Here is a 17,447-nt window from a genome sequence, read left to right on the forward strand (position 1 = left end):
GCCGGGTGCAAGTGTGGCTGTACAACCAGTTTCTACGTAAAAGTAGCTACCGAAAAAATAATCTACAGAGCGAACCGTAACTAACTGCTAAAAATGACGCATTTGAAAATATACAACACCAGCAAAAACTTTGCAATAAACGTTCAAATGAGGTGTTTGTGAGATAATTACGAACGTGTCGTTACTGACTTTAATTCGAAATATTGTTCTACTTAGTACAAATATGTATCAAACTTTACGATTAAGTCCTCATCTAAATGGCCTCAAATTCCACCCAAGGCCCACCTTAACACCACACACTCCTTCAGCACGTTACATCTTGCAAATTACTGTACACTTGTACCTGAAAAGTAGGTGTACCAGTTGTCGTTCTAGCATCTGGATGCAGTACTGCACCCGTCACTGCAGTGACATACGACCCTTTTCAAATGTACTTGAGTGATCTCGAAAATCTTTTAATTTATTGGCTTTCGGATCGAGCCATTCTCCGGTTTTTCAGCCGTATCAGTGGGAGTGCTGTATACTTCACTTTCAAGATAACCGAAGGCAGAAAAATTCAGAGGTGAGGTGATCCTGGAGGGGAAGATTCAGAATCCGCTCGAGCCATGCGTTTTCGACCGTATTGGCACATTGGGCGTCACCTTGCGACAGCAGCAACACGTGTCGTTGCCCCGTTGTGGATCTATCACATTCCTCAGCGAAAGGGGGAAAAGGTGACATTGGGGTTTTAGTCGAAAGGTTTTCATTTCAAATACATTTTTACTGACTGCGATAATATTTATGTTGAGATCGGTTCTTAACCACAGTTACGTAACAAGTCGCGTTTGGGCCGACTCATATTTACTTGAATATTTTTGATTCTGTTATTTTATGCTTCCACCGTTCAAGTTTTCGCTACGAATTGCGATACACCTCTTATACAGAGGTGTTACTTGTTAATATCGGCCCAAGTGTTACATGTTCTTACTGTTTGGCTGAAGGCTTTGTATTAACTGTTGCAAAATTGGTTGTGAAAGAAGACGAACTGTTGTGGAACTCAATATCAGCACGACGGACACGACGACAGAAGAAAGCTTTAATGTTCTTGAACATTGTGTCCACAGATTTTCCGCTTACATGCCGTCGCTTCAAGAATTGTTATCGAAGAGTTTTAACGGTGCATTTCCACTTTTCTGAACCATTCAAAACGAACGAGTATTAGGAACGAGACGAAACAAGTCTTAAATTTACAACAATGTTTATTTTTTGAGAGGTCCTTCTTGCACTTATTCACGAATGAGTAAAGATGTTTATATTAATTTGACTACTTATTGTAAGTAAATCTGCGTCTCTACTTGTGTTTACAAATCGAGAAATATTGCTTTTTGTGTACAACGAACCGTCAACTGGAAATTAAAGCGATTGTCAGCACTTTTCATCTGTTAAATGTCACAGTTATAATAATAATTGTAATGCACTTTCAATTGTTCTAAGACATTCACGTATACGATTTTTAGTGTTCTTCGCTATCGTGGTGACTTGAGTCTGTGTACAAGGATAGCTCCACATTTTTGTCAATTATGGATGTGCTGCAGCCCCTCGGTTCCCAGTGGAGTAGCTGTTGATCAAGAAAGTAACGAGTTTTGTCTGTCTGAACGTGAAGGACGAGTACGGCAATAGTCATTAAACACCTCTCCCCTTAGCATACGGTATGTAGAATGTGAACTGTAGCAGCATAATGATTTTACAAGAATATTAATTCTCTCTCTCTCTCTCTCTCTCTCTCTCTCTCTCTCTCTCTCTCGTGTGTGTGTGTGTGTGTGTGTGTGTGTGTGTGTGTGTGTGTGTTTTATTATTTTTTTAAGGAGGATGAATGAGATGGTGCAGGAAGATACCAGTATTGTAATAAAAATGTTTCAAACCAGAGCAGTACGTTTATAATCAAACAAAGCCGTCCATCTTTAGGTTTCCGCAGTGTGCTAGAATCTTCGTATGCTTAAATTGACAATGAATGTAGCCACCGTAAAGATTTTTTTTTAAATCGTCCTGTTTCAGACCGAGGTCATTCCCCCACGAAGAGTACTTTCTTTGTCCTCTGTTTGTCGCTAGGAATTAGTCTTGTGAATAAATTACTTTATATAAAACAGGTTAGCCGGACACGCTCTGGTACAAAATAGTAATTTGTACTTTAAGTTTTCTTCAAAAGCAACGTCATTACAACACTACAAACCAAACGGTAGAAGTAGTAAAAACACGTCGATTAAAAACAAACTGTATTCCGTAGCAATATTGCATAGGCACAGGAAGATGGCGGTAAGTTGCTGAAACATTTCGAATTAATTCTATCTAGTAATTCAGAAGTGCCCGGGGACTGGGTGTTTATGTTGTCCCTGTCATTTAATCATCATCATTCCTGACAGTGGCTAGGCTGATCTGTGTAAAATAATTGGACTGTGTAAATTGGGACTTTGTACGGGCGCTGATGACCACGCAGTTGAGCGCCCCACAAAACAATCATCATCATCAATTCAGAAGAGTCCAATGCTGAAGCTGTTGTGCTGATTTAGTAAAGTTGCAGTTGCCGTCTTGACCCAAAAAATCTTCAATTTTGAATTCGAATAGGATAAAGTGACATGCTAGTGATGTGACTGGTTTATATGTTGCTTAATATGCTGTATACAAGCGATTGGCCTTGACTGTTGTCCGTAATATTTTGTTTTGTAGCGCCTGTGGACATTGTGATAGTCACGACACTGTTGAAATCTGCCGCGAGAACGCCTTACTTTCGCTAGCCAGGTGGTCAGTATTGCATATCGTGTACGTCTGTTGCTTTTATAGTTTTGATTCCACTGATGGAAAATGTCTAAATATTTGTTACTTTAGTAACTTCTGCGTTAATGCACTACCGAAAAAAAATTTGTGCATCATTTTAGAGGTTTCCAATTCATTCACGATTCATTGTTGTAACAGTGCATAGGGAATAAATGCAATGATTACGTTTACAGATCAATAGCACAAATGGTTCTGAGGCAGGAGGTCCCGACTCATGCTGAAACATCCATATTAGTGCTCTGATTTTATCCATACTGGATGAGAGGTCGTGGTTGTGAATGTCAATGTTAAAAAATATATCGGCTCAACCACTTGTTTATAGTGTAAAACACTAAGATTGACGCGTTTAGGAAGTCAAGTTCCCATAATCAGAATAATAAAAAGTAAAAGAACCTGTTAAAACTCGCTTTTATTTTTTAACAGGTTCTTTTACTTTTGATGGAAGCTTGACTTCCTAAACGCGTCAGTCCTAGTGCTTTACATTATAAACAAGTGGTTGAGCCGATATACTTTTTAACATGCATATTAGTACGTGGTGTAGCTTCCACGTTCGGCAGTGCAGGCGTTGACTCTGGCAACCAGTCGATCGTACAGATCGCGAATAGTGTCGTGGGATACATTATGCCACGCCTTTTCGACCTGTTCACTTAGTTCTGTCAGAGCTGTTGACTGAAGAGTCACTTCTCGGCCCATCATATCCCACACGTGCTCGATTGGAGAAAAGTCCGGAGATAGTACCTACATGGGAAGTTCCTCCACTTCCTACAGAGCACATTGAGTTTCACGGGCAGTGTGTGGGCGAGCATTATCCTGGTGGAACAACATATCACCTTCCTGTTGCAAGCACGGGAAAAGAATGGGTCTGACAGCATTTGACTCGTACCGAGCGGTTAGCGTTCCCTCCAGAAACACCAAAGGTGCAGGAGGGTTGTAGCTTACCGCATCCCAGACCGTAAGGCCAGGGATGAGGCCAGCGTGTCTTGGACGAATGCACTCTACAAGACAGCGTTGTCGAGGCTTACGTCACTTGCACGCAGACAGTCTGCTTTCATCGTTGAAGACCACAGCCCACCGATCCATCTTCCAAGTGGTCCTCTGACGGCACCAGTCAAGCTGTGCACGTGAGTGCTACGGCGGACGGTTTAATTGTGTACGTGTCCACAGTCCCACTGTTAATAACGCAGTAGTTCATACTGGCACGTCCGGGCTCACAAGCCCTCTTATCTGTGCTGTGGTACCTGTACGATCTGCCAGTGCCGCCCTCACAATACGGCGATCCTGGCGGCTGTCTGTGCCGCGTCTACGGGTGTGTGAATGTTCACGTGACCATTGATCGTCGCACCGCTGACGCAGCACGTCCAGCTTGTGTTGCAATTCTTCGAAAGGAGCATCCCTCCACTCAAAAGGCCACAATTTGACCACTTTCAAACTAGCTCAATTGGCTGTAGGAAGCACGAGTGTCTCTCCGTGGCATGACTGCCTGCTTCTTCATACGTTTGCACCACACTGAGCCTTGTGGCTGTGAGCATTCCCTATTAAAGCGTAGACACAGATGGTGCTCTAGCAGCTATGCCACTATACTATCTGTTGGCGGACGGCGGAGAAACAAATATAAGTACTATCACCAAGTGGCGTATGCCGTCTTCGTATCAAAATCGACGCTGTCTTTCCAGGTATGCTAATTTTTTTCCAGCAGTGTAGTTTATTAGTTCTGCAGAGTTAGTACTTCACGTAGGCAAAAAATGAATTCGTAATCGATTGAATAGCTATAGGTTGCTCCAGATCTTTAGGATCGAAATTCTACGGACGGTAATGGTGTGCTTCCTGGTATACAGTCGATTCCATTCTGTGCACAGTGTCTTGAGACCCAGTGGTTTTATTCAGGTGCTGTGAGTTATGCTGTTTTGCGAACCCGTTGTCTGGACTCCAACCAGACTGTTGATTGGGTTGCTCTTGCACCGCTATTTATAGCTCATTTTGAGTTAGACACCCGACGCCCACTACGCTGCGCCTTTGTTTTTCAGACCTCGCATTGTCCATGTGTCGAGATGAAAAAGTTTTACCTACGTTAGCTAACATCAGACATCCGTATTAACACATCAGCCGTCAATAAAATTACGCGGCATGCAGGCCTAACACCATACGAGAGAGAATCCGTGACACTCTTAACAATGCTAGACGTCAAAAGAGCTTTCTAATCTCGAGCTTTACATGTCGGCTACATTGTCTATATATTCTTAGGAATTAGTTAAGAATATGAGATGATCACAAGCAGATTCAAAGCAGTTGAGTACGCCTGCACGCCAGAAAGCAAAGTTACGTTGCTTGCACAAAAAGCTAAGAGAAGGTGCAGGGAGACGTACAGTAATATTAATCTCATAAACACCTGGACGAGCATACAGTGAAGATATTTGTTGAAGGAGTAAATTTCGCTCCCAGTTCCCAAATGCTACAGATTACATCAGCTCCGTGGAGCATGTTGCAGGCTCCTCGCTACCGGAATCAGAAGCTCTCCGAGAAACCTGTAGAGCACTCATCAGGGCACAAATCTAAAGAGCTGAAATCTGCAAGAGAGAACAAGTAGCTTTGAGAAATCTGAAGGAGTAAAAGTAAACTCAATTCTGCTAGTCGACAAGGAAAAGTGCCATCCTCCTGATGTCACACGGCACTACAATACGATTCTCGATATTTGAATGGCTTTGTGTGCAGACAAACGAATGTAGAGCCTGCGAATAAAATCAAGAAGAAGATGATGACGCTTTTCGTTGAGCCAGACTTGCCTCGTAACACTAGTAAGGCTATTATAAAACAAGCAGCTGTCCCACCACGACTGTATGGCCTTCGTAATGTACACAAGAAAGGCATTCCCATGAGACCTGCAGTAATATTGCCACGCCTACACACTAGCTAGCAAAGTATTAGGGGGGGGGGGTGTTTTTGTTTTTCAAGTTGGTATTCCGGTTGATATGGCTATTTTTTATCGATTTTTTAGTTTAAGTTCACTGTTGCTGTTTGAGTTTACGTATTGCCATTTTGTCATTTCGAAATAATGAGTGAAGCTGTGGACGCTAGAAAATGGAGTGCCAAGTGGAGAAAACTGAACATTTCCGACATATTCTTGTGTTTGAGTTCAGTAGAGGGACAACAGCAGCGGAGGCAGCCAGAAACGTTTGCGCCGTTTATGAGGGCATTGGACAGAGCACGACAAGAAAATGGTTTTCTCCTTTTAAGGAGGTTCGTTTTGACATGAGTAATTCTCCAGGTTCGGGAGTAACTTCGGGGGTTTGATGAAGATCCTTTAAACGCATTAATACTCAACGATTCACGTGTGTACTCGAGAACTGGCTAATGTGGTGAACTGTGATCATTCCACCATCGTGCGAAATTTGCATGCAATGTGGAAGGTACAAAATTCGGATGTAAGGATACCGTATGCAGTAAGCCAAAACCACAGAAATCAGTGAATGGTCATATGTGCATCTCTGCTTGCTAATAAGGAATGGCTGAGCCCAAATAAAGCAGCAACTACCAGTACAAAGACATGCGAGCATCCACAAAAGATAACGTTATGCTTCTAGTGGAACATCGACTGTGTGGTGTACTACGAACTACTTCCCCGAGGTGTAACCACCACTGATGACGTTATCAATAACTGAGACATCTTTTCAGACGCAATCCAAGAAAACGACTAGGAAGAATCTGTGAATAGTTGCTACTCTAAGGTAACGCCCGCCTGCATTCTGCTAGACTGACAAAAAATACTATACAGGAGTTGGGTTGAGAAGTCTTTCCGACCCAACTTATTCCTCTTATTTTGCGCCCTCATATTGTCACCTTTTCCCTCTCTATCGAACATCCTTCCAGGAAGTTCCTTTTCAGATGGAAAAGTGTTCCGAACATGGCTCGATGAGTTCTTAGGCTCACAACCAAGTGATTTCCACAATCCCAGAATTGAAAAGTTACCTCAGCGTTGGCAGTTTGTTTAAATAGTGAAGGGGAATATATTACTGGTGACTAAAGTCTCTGTTGTGTGTATCTGTTGCAAACTTATGGAAAAACGCTGTGAACTTATGCACCAATTTGATAGCTAGCACTTTAAGCGAACGTGCATGGAAGTGCGAACATCACATTTGAAACTCCGCTCTCTTTGTGCAGCATCTTACACACATAAAACAATAATTCTGCTGTAGACCTGGAAGCACACCATTAAACAGTTACACCAAGAGAAAGTGAGGGCTTCTACACAAACGGTGGTGGGCACAGCGGTCGTTGTAGTCACAGACCGCACAAAAACCGATTTGCTATTACATTATTTAGCACAAGATCAAATAAAGCTAATCATTAAAAGTTACCTTACAAAAACATAACTTGCTGTCATTGTCCTAAGGGCAACACGTTATGGGATTAAATGTATGGCTCGGTAGACAGTCAAAGAGCTGTGTATTTGATCTGTAAAGTTTGCTGTAAGCTCATTGGTCGCGTGCGTGATCAAAGCACAACTAAGGAAATTTTTACACATTATTGGGAAAAGGAGCGTAGTTTGTAAAACTACAAACCACTTATTAGCGTAATCCTCTGTTACACGTTATCGAATAAACTGAAGAATCCGTTCAACGAATGTTTGTAATGTTCAGTACGGTAGTCACTACACATAATTTAGTTCCATTGTTGCAGTAGGTGGACTAGGGCTGTCCCTTGCGAATTTACACCACCAAGAAGGAATTTCTTCTCGGTCATTCGACTGTTTGGAAACAGTCGGAAAGGATTCTTACCTTCTTTTTTTCACTGATTATCGCCCTCCTAGACCCAAGTGTATTTGTACGTCAGAGGCAGCCACTTGCGACGGTGATAATGCTTGCAAGGATAACGACGATAGTTCGTTTCTTTCTCAAGTACTGCATAGTTAATTTGTGGGTGACGTTCACGAAATCTCCAAAACCACCCATCGCCAAACTCGTTTTTGTGTCTCGGTGGTACGCTTGGTTCCCTCGTTGTGCGCTTTAGTGGTTGTTTGGAAACATGTGATTATTGACAACGGGAAGAAAATACAGTATAAAATTGCATTTTATTGTTTTCTAATTGGTTATTAAGCTCAAACAATACACACGTAGATGCAACTATTAAATTTTAGACTCTTCAAAATAGCCACCCTTTGCTTTAATCTCTGTCTTGCATATTCTCAGCATGACGTAGGTTAATTTTGCCAGGGCTTCAGTTGGAATTAGTCCCCTCTTGCTGTAGGATCTCCCACAAGTTTTTCCCACTCACAAATTCCTGTTTTCGGAGCCCCCTGGCTAACTCATATCAAAGTTGCTCTGCAGGGTTACAATCAGGAGACATGGAGAGGCCATTCCATGTTTTTCAAAATGTTCTGAACCTCTAGAGATTTTACGTTGTTCTGACACAAGCGGGTTGTGTGTTTAGGGTCGTTGTCTCGCTGCAAGAGAAACCCTTTACCAATCTGGAGAATGGCATGAGAATCTTTTTGGTGCATTTCCGTCTCCGTCCACTTTCACCATATCTCCGACTTTATTCCTTCCAAAAGATCCTCATACTATCACAGAACACTCCATATGCTTCACATTTGGAATTACGCACTGAAGCATCAAGCGTTCATGGGATAAACGGAGTAACAATTGACGGCGTTTACTTCCAGGTATTTCGAACTAGGATTCATCGGTGAATAATACTCTTTCTCAATCAGCTGCTGTCCAATGTTGGTGTGTCGTAGCCAATTGAAGCTTTTCTTGTTAACAGGGCGCAACAATGTTTTCCTTGCTGCTACATAAACGTGAAAATTGTTTTCCGCCGGGCGCCATCTCTCTGTTAACTCACCCGTGTATCCCTAGTTTTGTTTAGGTAAACAGTCAATTAAAGGACGGTTTTGAATCCATTACTTTTACTAGTCACTATAAAATACTTTTCCCAGGGTCCTGACGTTTTCCCGGGTGCTCCTGAGCGAGGACAATCATCATAGGAGCCTGTATCTCTATACCGATGTACGGTATTTACAACTCCACTGATGGAAATCTCAAATTTCTTTGATATTTGTCGGACGATATTGCCTTCTTGGTTCAAAGTAATTATATTTACTCGTGAATCATAAGGGATTTGGCACTTTGGCACCATGTTCAATTTTTTTTGCTGCGTGTATTACTTTCTTACCTTCATAGAAACGGAACTACAGCTGAACAGAACTGTCAAAAACGTACCTCTACGCTGTCGTGCCGTCTACTGGCGCCACGTGGCGTGTTTGTTAGAACTGCTTGGACAGGTAAAGTCAGTTATGTAAGACTGAGGAATATCAATATGTATGTACACTCCTGGAAATTGAAATAAGAACACCGTGAATTCATTGTCCCAGGAAGGGGAAACTTTATTGACACATTCCTGGGGTCAGATACATCACATGATCACACTGACAGAACCACAGGCACATAGACACAGGCAACAGAGCATGCACAATGTCGGCACTAGTACAGTGTATATCCACCTTTCGCAGCAATGCAGGCTGCTATTCTCCCATGGAGACGATCGTAGAGATGCTGGATGTAGTCCTGTGGAACGGCTTGCCATGCCATTTCCACCTGGCGCCTCAGTTGGACCAGCGTTCGTGCTGGACGTGCAGACCGCGTGAGACGACGCTTCATCCAGTCCAAAACATGCTCAATGGGGGACAGATCCGGAGATCTTGCTGGCCAGGGTAGTTGACTTACACCTTCTAGAGCACGTTGGGTGGCACGGGATACATGCGGACGTGCATTGTCCTGTTGGAACAGCAAGTTCCCTTGCCGGTCTAGGAATGGTAGAACGATGGGTTCGATGACGGTTTGGATGTACCGTGCACTATTCAGTGTCCCCTCGACGATCACCAGTGGTGTACGGCCAGTGTAGGAGATCGCTCCCCACACCATGATGCCGGGTGTTGGCCCTGTGTGCCTCGGTCGTACGCAGTCCTGATTGTGGCGCTCACCTGCACGGCGCCAAACACGCATACGACCATCATTGGTACCAAGGCAGAAGCAACTCTCAACGCTGAAGACGACACGTCTCCATTCGTCCCTCCATTCACGCCTGTCGCGACACCACTGGAGGCGGGCTGCACGATGTTTGGGCGTGAGCGGAAGACGGCCTAACGGTGTGCGGGACCGTAGCCCAGCTTCATGGAGACGGTTGCGAATGGTCCTCGCCGATACCCCAGGAGCAACAGTGTCCCTAATTTGCTGGGAAGTGGCGGTGCGGTCCCCTACGGCACTGCGTAGGATCCTACGGTCTTGGCGTGCATCCGTGCGTCGCTGCGGTCCGGTCCCAGGTCGACGGGCACGTGCACCTTCCGCCGACCACTGGCGACAACATCGATGTACTGTGGAGACCTCACGCCCCACGTGTTGAGCAATTCGGCGGTACGTCCACCCGGCCTCCCGCATGCCCACTATACGCCCTCGCTCAAAGTCCGTCAACTGCACATACGGTTCACGTCCACGCTGTCGCGGCATGCTACCAGTGTTAAAGACTGCGATGGAGCTCCGTATGCCACGGCAAACTGGCTGACACTGACGGCGGCGGAGCACAAATGCTGCGCAGCTAGCGTTATTCGACGGCCAACACCGCGGTTCCTGGTGTGTCCGCTGTGCCGTGCGTGTGATCATTGCTTGTACAGCCCTCTCGCAGTGTCCGGAGCAAGTATGGTGGGTCTGACACGCCGGTGTCAATGTGTTCTTTTTTCCATTTCCAGGAGTGTATATGTACAATAGTTATCTGAAAATGCTGTAAGTGTCACTGTTAATCGTTATTTGAGCATACTATCCTGTATTCTAACCAATAACTCACATAGGCCAACCCATCTTCCTCCGTTATAATACCTAGCAAGGTGTTTCCAAAGTTATGGAAGGAAGTTCATATGAGTGTGTGGAGTGGTCGCCATCATATCGCGGTGGGTCTCCAGAGCGTCTTCTTTCACCTCGATGTATTTTTCAAGAGAAAGAATTCGATATTTTTCTACAATGTTCTCGAGCTTTTACAAATATTCTCGATTGTTTTCGAATATTTTTTAATACAACTTGGAAACGACACATTCTACATTGATCCCAACTCCGGCAGAGTCATGTTAACGGATCAGAAGTGACGAAAAACTGGAAAACGAATCTGTGAATTTCTTCAGATGCTTCGACAGTGTGCTTCAATAACAATAGCGATCATAGAAATAAGTACTTTTGTGATTATTATTATAATAAACACCTTCTATACGAAAGAATAATACATTATACTCTGTGGACGACCTATAGCGTTACCTTTGTTGGCTATTTGTAAAAACGTTTTTGTATGTTTTCTGATGACATTATTCAGTCTGTATGGATAAACTCTTATTCTGGCAGTAAATACAGTAGTACATCAAATAACGAGAGTTGCAATCAGCAGTGTTATAAACATGGACATAAACCCCGTACAAGGAGTAACCCCTGAAAGTAAAACATCAAGCGATTCTTCGTTGCAGGAAGTCTGCAACGAAAAGAAAAAGAAGTAACCACACAGTGGTAAAAGCTATGAAAGTATGCAGCCACTCATACCAAGCAACCATGGTTTATAAATTCCAGACATTCAAGAAAATAAAAGCGTCCATTGTGAGGATGCGCCTCAGTCAAGGATCTTTCTCCGAACACTTACATGGAATTGGCAAATTGGAGATACCCTAATGTCAATGTGGACAGTAACTATTGCTTGTGTAAATCACAGCCTGTTTCAGTACAGGCACTGTGAAAAAGGCAGAGTCCAACTTTAAAAGGAGGTCTTAAGACTTGCTCACTACCAGACAATTTGCTCTTCCTAGTTCTTGGAGATACAACCAGGAATGTATGTGATGCCGTGGCCAAGTTTATAACTCATTACATTCAAATCTAAAAGGAAAGGTAGTCACTGAACTTAATTCACGAACTGAATTAAATGCTTTAGTACAAACGAATGGTTAGCTATCAACTGTATCTTATAGTTTGTCAATATATGTAACATTTTCAGTCTGAAGACAAATTTAAGAATGTATACTCTAAAACGTATTTATGATGATGTGTTGCTATATTTGTTAACCTTTTTTAATTTTTGATGGCTTGAAAGTATGTATGCTAGAAGCCAATAATAAATTAATATTAAAAATACTGTGTACTGTGCATAGAAAAATGTGTGTAATATTTAATATATGTCAGTTTCTGCGCAAGTGGAACATAAAGGAACCCTAAGTAGTTTTTTTCCGAATTCGCCATTAACTCTATACAAAGATCGACTATTTATTAAAAGCTGCCGCTTTTTTATGCGTATTACAGAAAAGGCAACAGAATAATGCAGTACTTCAAACTTCTAAAACACATCGAATAACGAAAAATACGCTTGAAAATGGGAATCATTTTACAGAAACGTGTCTGTCAAAATACAAACAAAAAGAAAGCCATGACTGGCAACCCAGCACGGACTAATGCTACGTTTATTTCAAAACTCTGCAACTGAGGCATAATTAAAAAGTGACAAACTGCCCTCGTTTGAATTTATCGTCATTCCGGATGCCCAAGTACCAGTAAATAGCATTCCGACAAGTAGCTCGCCAGCCGGACACTGTGGCCGAGCGGCTCTAGGCGCTTCAGTCCGGAACCGCGCTGCTGCTACGGTCGCAGGTTCGAATCCTGCCTCGGGCATGGATGTGTGTGATGTCCTTACGTTAGTTAGGTTTAAATAGGGGACTGATGACCTCATCTGTTAAGTCCCATAGTGCTTAGAGCCATTTGAACCATTTGAAGTAGCTCGCCAATACCATGGCCTCCCATGTCCCCCGGCTAGGACCTGCTGAACTTTTTTGTGAGGATATTTAAAAACTTCATCGTATTCAGTCTCAGTAGATAGTGGCGACGAACAGCGGAAATGCATTGTGGATGGCTATAAATCCATTCAGAACACGTTTGGCGCTTTTGAACGTCTACGGGCATCGTTGGAAAAACGTGCTGAAGCCTGCCTTCACATGGGCGGTCTTCATGTGGAACACTCTTTCTCATGTGTTTGTCATCAAGTACATATCTGCAGTTTGGATCCTCTTGACTCTGTTGCGTAAAGTGTTATGTATTCAGACGTAATAAGTCGTATCGGCGATACTATTGGTTTCTGGGCCACGTTCGTTAAAATTATTTGCTTGTTTCATTGTCCTCTACTGGCCCTATTTGTTTATACCAACAATAGCCGAAAAACCCGTATATTCCTTAGAACATTAACGGCTGCGGAAGTGCAGTTCGGAGCGTCCATAAAATTATTTTTGCAGCAGATGTCTCATCCCAACGACGGACGTTCAACGGCGGAAAACAAGCGACGTGCAGTTAAAGCGAGCCTTACGGGCGCCGACCGTAAAACGTGTTACGCCACGTTACACTCCGCCGAAACATAAACCGGTAGTCTTCTCCGTCACCGCTCCGCCTCCAAAGCTCAGTGGCAAGCTTGCCTGACTGCTAGTCGAAGGACCCGGGTTGAGTCACGGTAGTACCAGGGATGTTTCCTCGGTGGGATGACAGTAATGGGGGTCCATTCAGCCTCGTGCTGCCAGTTGAGGAGCTACTTGATTGACAGATAGCAGTTCCAAGGACAAGAAACCCGACGACGACAAGGAAAGCGGTGTGTCGACTCCATGTTCTTCACACCGCATCCAAATGACGCCACTGGCAGCGATGACACGGCGATCGCTCGGTCCCAATTGGCCCAATAGGACTAGAATCCGGGGCTTTGCTATTCTTCGGAATTGAAAAAGTGATTCAAATGGCTCTGAGCTCTATGGGATTTAACATCTAAGGTCATCAGTCGCCTAGAACGTAGAACTACTTAAACCTAACTAACCTAAGGACATCACACACATCCATGTCCGAGGCAGGATTTGAACCTGCGACCGTAGCGGTCGCGCGGTTCCAGACTGAACTTCGGCATTGAATCAGACTTCAATGAACTCGTTTCGCATTCTCTAGTATAATGCTTTCTACCTTTTTTTTCGAGATTCGAGGCTTTACTATGAAAACTTCAAAAAAAAAAAAAATATGATTCAGTGTATTGGCCATCGCTGGCCACTACTTCCGCCCATCTTTCGGGGGGTATAGAAGGATGTAGGTTGCAGTAGGTACTGGGAGATGAAGAGGCTTGCACAGGATAGAGTAGCACGGAGAGCTGCATCAAACCAGTCTCTGGACTGAAGATCACAACAACAACAGCAAACCCCGCGGCGGAAGAACTGGGCGTCTTTTGAGGAGATCAATGAATCGATCAAATTTTGCACTTGTTCATGTGTCCGGAAGAGCTGGTTAATCACTGATTCGAAACATGGGGTCGAGTATTGTCATGCTACAAAAACCACCTTTTCACGTATTGCACCCGCTTCTGTTTCAGTGCTCGGCTCAAACGAATCAGTTACTATCGACAAAGTTCTCTTGTGATCGTTTCCGTCAGTTTCAGTAGCATCAAAAAACTTCTCTCTTCCACCGCCATGCCAATTTTTGACGTTAAAATCGCCGTTCTTAAAACGTTGAAACCATTCTACGCACATTCTTTCACTAATATGTGCCTCACAAGTCATACCCATCATTATGTGAGTCTCAGCACCAGATTTCTTCACGCTAAAGCAGAAAATTATAAACTCCCGCAAATGACAAGGACTGGGTTCGTAAATTGACACAATCAATCGAGAATACCTTGATGATGCAATCATGAATCAATTAGTGTTTTGATGTTATGCTTACAAATGCATAAGCTTAATGTGTAACACTTACGAGCTACCACCTGTACCACCACTCCCTCCCCCCCCCCCCCCCCCTTACTACCGCCGATTGGAAAACGGCGGAAACAAAGCTGTAGACCTAATAGTTTCCGACAGTGTCTTGTTTATGTTGGTGAATTTGTGTAAGGTTACGACCGATGCTCGAAAGTGGATTCGAAAGTACAGTTTTCGGAAAAGTCCGAAGGATGGACTGACTATGGCAAACATATCAATACTGTGGATGTCCTCTGTATAAATTAAACACAATTCATAATATACGTTGCCTTCGAACTCATGTAAGAGGTACTGAATCATGCAGCTGATACAAGCACCACAAATAGTTTCAGGAGAAGTGAATATGTCGAGATGTAATTTTCGGTAAGCTGTAACCGAACACTGCACCGAATTATATATCATATGCAACTATTTTTTAACGTTAATAGCACCCGAAATATGTCACTGACTTTTTTATCCTTTTTCAGTAGCGTTGGAAAGAGTCTTGGGAGAGGATTTATGCGACAAAAAATTTAAGTAACTTGACTAAATACTGACAGGATAACAGCACCGCAGACCGCTTACCTGCCGTCAGAAAAAGTAATTCCACAACAGTTTAGCGTACTGTACCAAGTGTTAGCAAACACATAATTTGGATGTGTAACTCATAGATTTATTACTGTGTTGTTATCAGTTTGTGGTCCAGATGTGTTACGTCTGGTGAGTGTGCAACCCATTTTGTGTGAGCTACCGATCAAACGATCACCAAGTATTAGGTTTAGAAGGTCTGTAATTATCTGCGTGGAATGGACGAACCGTTACTGACGTTGGTATCTCATGGATTGCCTTATGTATTGTGGGACGTCTTAAAATTACTGCGGTAGCGTATCTGTTAGAAATTGTAGGTACACGTGACTATTTAGACTCCTGTAAATAAAACAGGCACCAGTGAAGTGAGTCTTGGAAAGCCCACATCACTGACACCAATATCATTGATTGTTTTCAGCCTACCGGTAGTGTACATTGTGAATATTGATTTGCTTGTGATTTGTAAACGACGCATCATCCGTTAACAAAATATAACGTGGGAACGCCTCAGCACTTTGCTGTTTTTGTAATAACCATTCGGAGAACTGTAACAGATTCTACAATTTATTGTCAAGAATGTGCTGATGACGAGAAATGTGGAAAAGAGGAAATGTGTTGGAATGTGATATTCGCAGCACACTCCCACTCGCACGCGTATTTTTCTAGCATACCTCCCTCCCTAGTGGTTATCGCATCTGCCTAGTGAGCAGAGACCCAGGTTCGAATCCTGGCCTCGGTACGAATTTTCATTCGTCGCTTCAGTCTCCATATATACGTCATAGACGTCTGAGACTTGAAAAGGCTTTTGAAACCGTATAGTTTCATTTGATGCAAATCTAAAGTATTTGTGCCATATTCATACACAGTATCTGTATGATATTTGGTAAGGATCGCATTCTGTCAATGCTGAACACTCAACCTACTGAGAGCTTTAGAAGCTACTTCTGTCGTAGGTGAATTAAATTTTCTCTAGGTGATAAAATGAATCTCAAACTGTCATCTTGTTTCTCTGCGAGTGGTATTCTATGGTTTCTATTAAACGTGGAAGTCTCCAGCGATCTTCGCTGTATGACTTGAGTGGGGAGGCACTGATTGGACCTTCAGTCTTGCTCTAGCGACCAATCTACAGAACTCACATATGGCCGCACGTGAAGTCGGTTAGCCATACGTGGACGTTGCAGAACTCATTTCATCTGCTGGATATGCCGATGATTATTGTCTACTAGACAGCCATGATAACAGACTCGCTGCGTCCAGGATTTAAAAAAAAAAAAGAATTGATTTACCCACGACGACCAGGAAGTCGTGTGTGTGTGTGTGTGTGTGTGTGTGTGTGTGTGTGTGTGTGTGTGTGTGTGTGTGTGTTTACCGTACTTCGTCTTATCATAATAAATGATTGTCTCATTATAGTAAATGACGTGTTTGGAATCATTTCTACATCACAGGAGTTTTGAATCACTGGAAGACCTTTTATCAGATTCCAGCACGTTTTCAAAATAGTAACTGCAAAATGCATTTTAAAGTATTTGAATATTTGTCATGATTACGTGATCTTAAGATTTTCCGGGGAATCAGCTGCTCTTACTGTTCTCGAGTGTCCAGCTGAATGCAGTTGTTTTCGTAACAAGATATTTCGACAGCGTACCTTCCGTAATCTTCAGGTGATACCTATAGAATGAGCGTCTCCTCTTTGTTCCTCACAACTACACGCCTCAGCGAGTGGAATGAATGGACACTACTTGCTCCGCAGAACCTCTTTCGCACTTACTGAGTGACTTCACACCCGGCAGCTACAGCGGATGCGGTCATTATCTTGAAGCAAAATAAAATATTTCACCGTATAATTAACAACTTGACATTTGAACGGAGGGTGAACTCGAATCGTCTCACCTTGATAAAAATATATCTTACTGCCAGAGGAGTTCCCGTACACAAGTCTCGTCCGACATCTTTGTGACATGAAGGCATAAAGGTAGGAAAGTTTAACCGGATCTAAGTGAACTTCAGGAATTTTTTAGTAAACATTAAACATTTACAAGAATGTAGAACAATTACGGTAGAATGAGGGGGTACAATGGTTAAGCAGCTGGGCTGCTTTAAAAAAAATGCATAACACTGTACTGTCTGAAATAATGTTATTTTATTTTGATACCGGTTTCGGCTCTGAACCATCATCAGTGGCAGCTGTACAAAATATAACTTTTGGTGATCATCAGTGACAGCTGTACAAAATATAACTTTTGGTGATATAACTTTTGGTGTACGTATTCACAAACGTCGCGACAGA

Source organism: Schistocerca piceifrons, chromosome 2 (genome assembly GCF_021461385.2).
Source record: "Schistocerca piceifrons isolate TAMUIC-IGC-003096 chromosome 2, iqSchPice1.1, whole genome shotgun sequence".
Lineage (NCBI taxonomy): Eukaryota > Metazoa > Arthropoda > Insecta > Orthoptera > Acrididae > Schistocerca > Schistocerca piceifrons.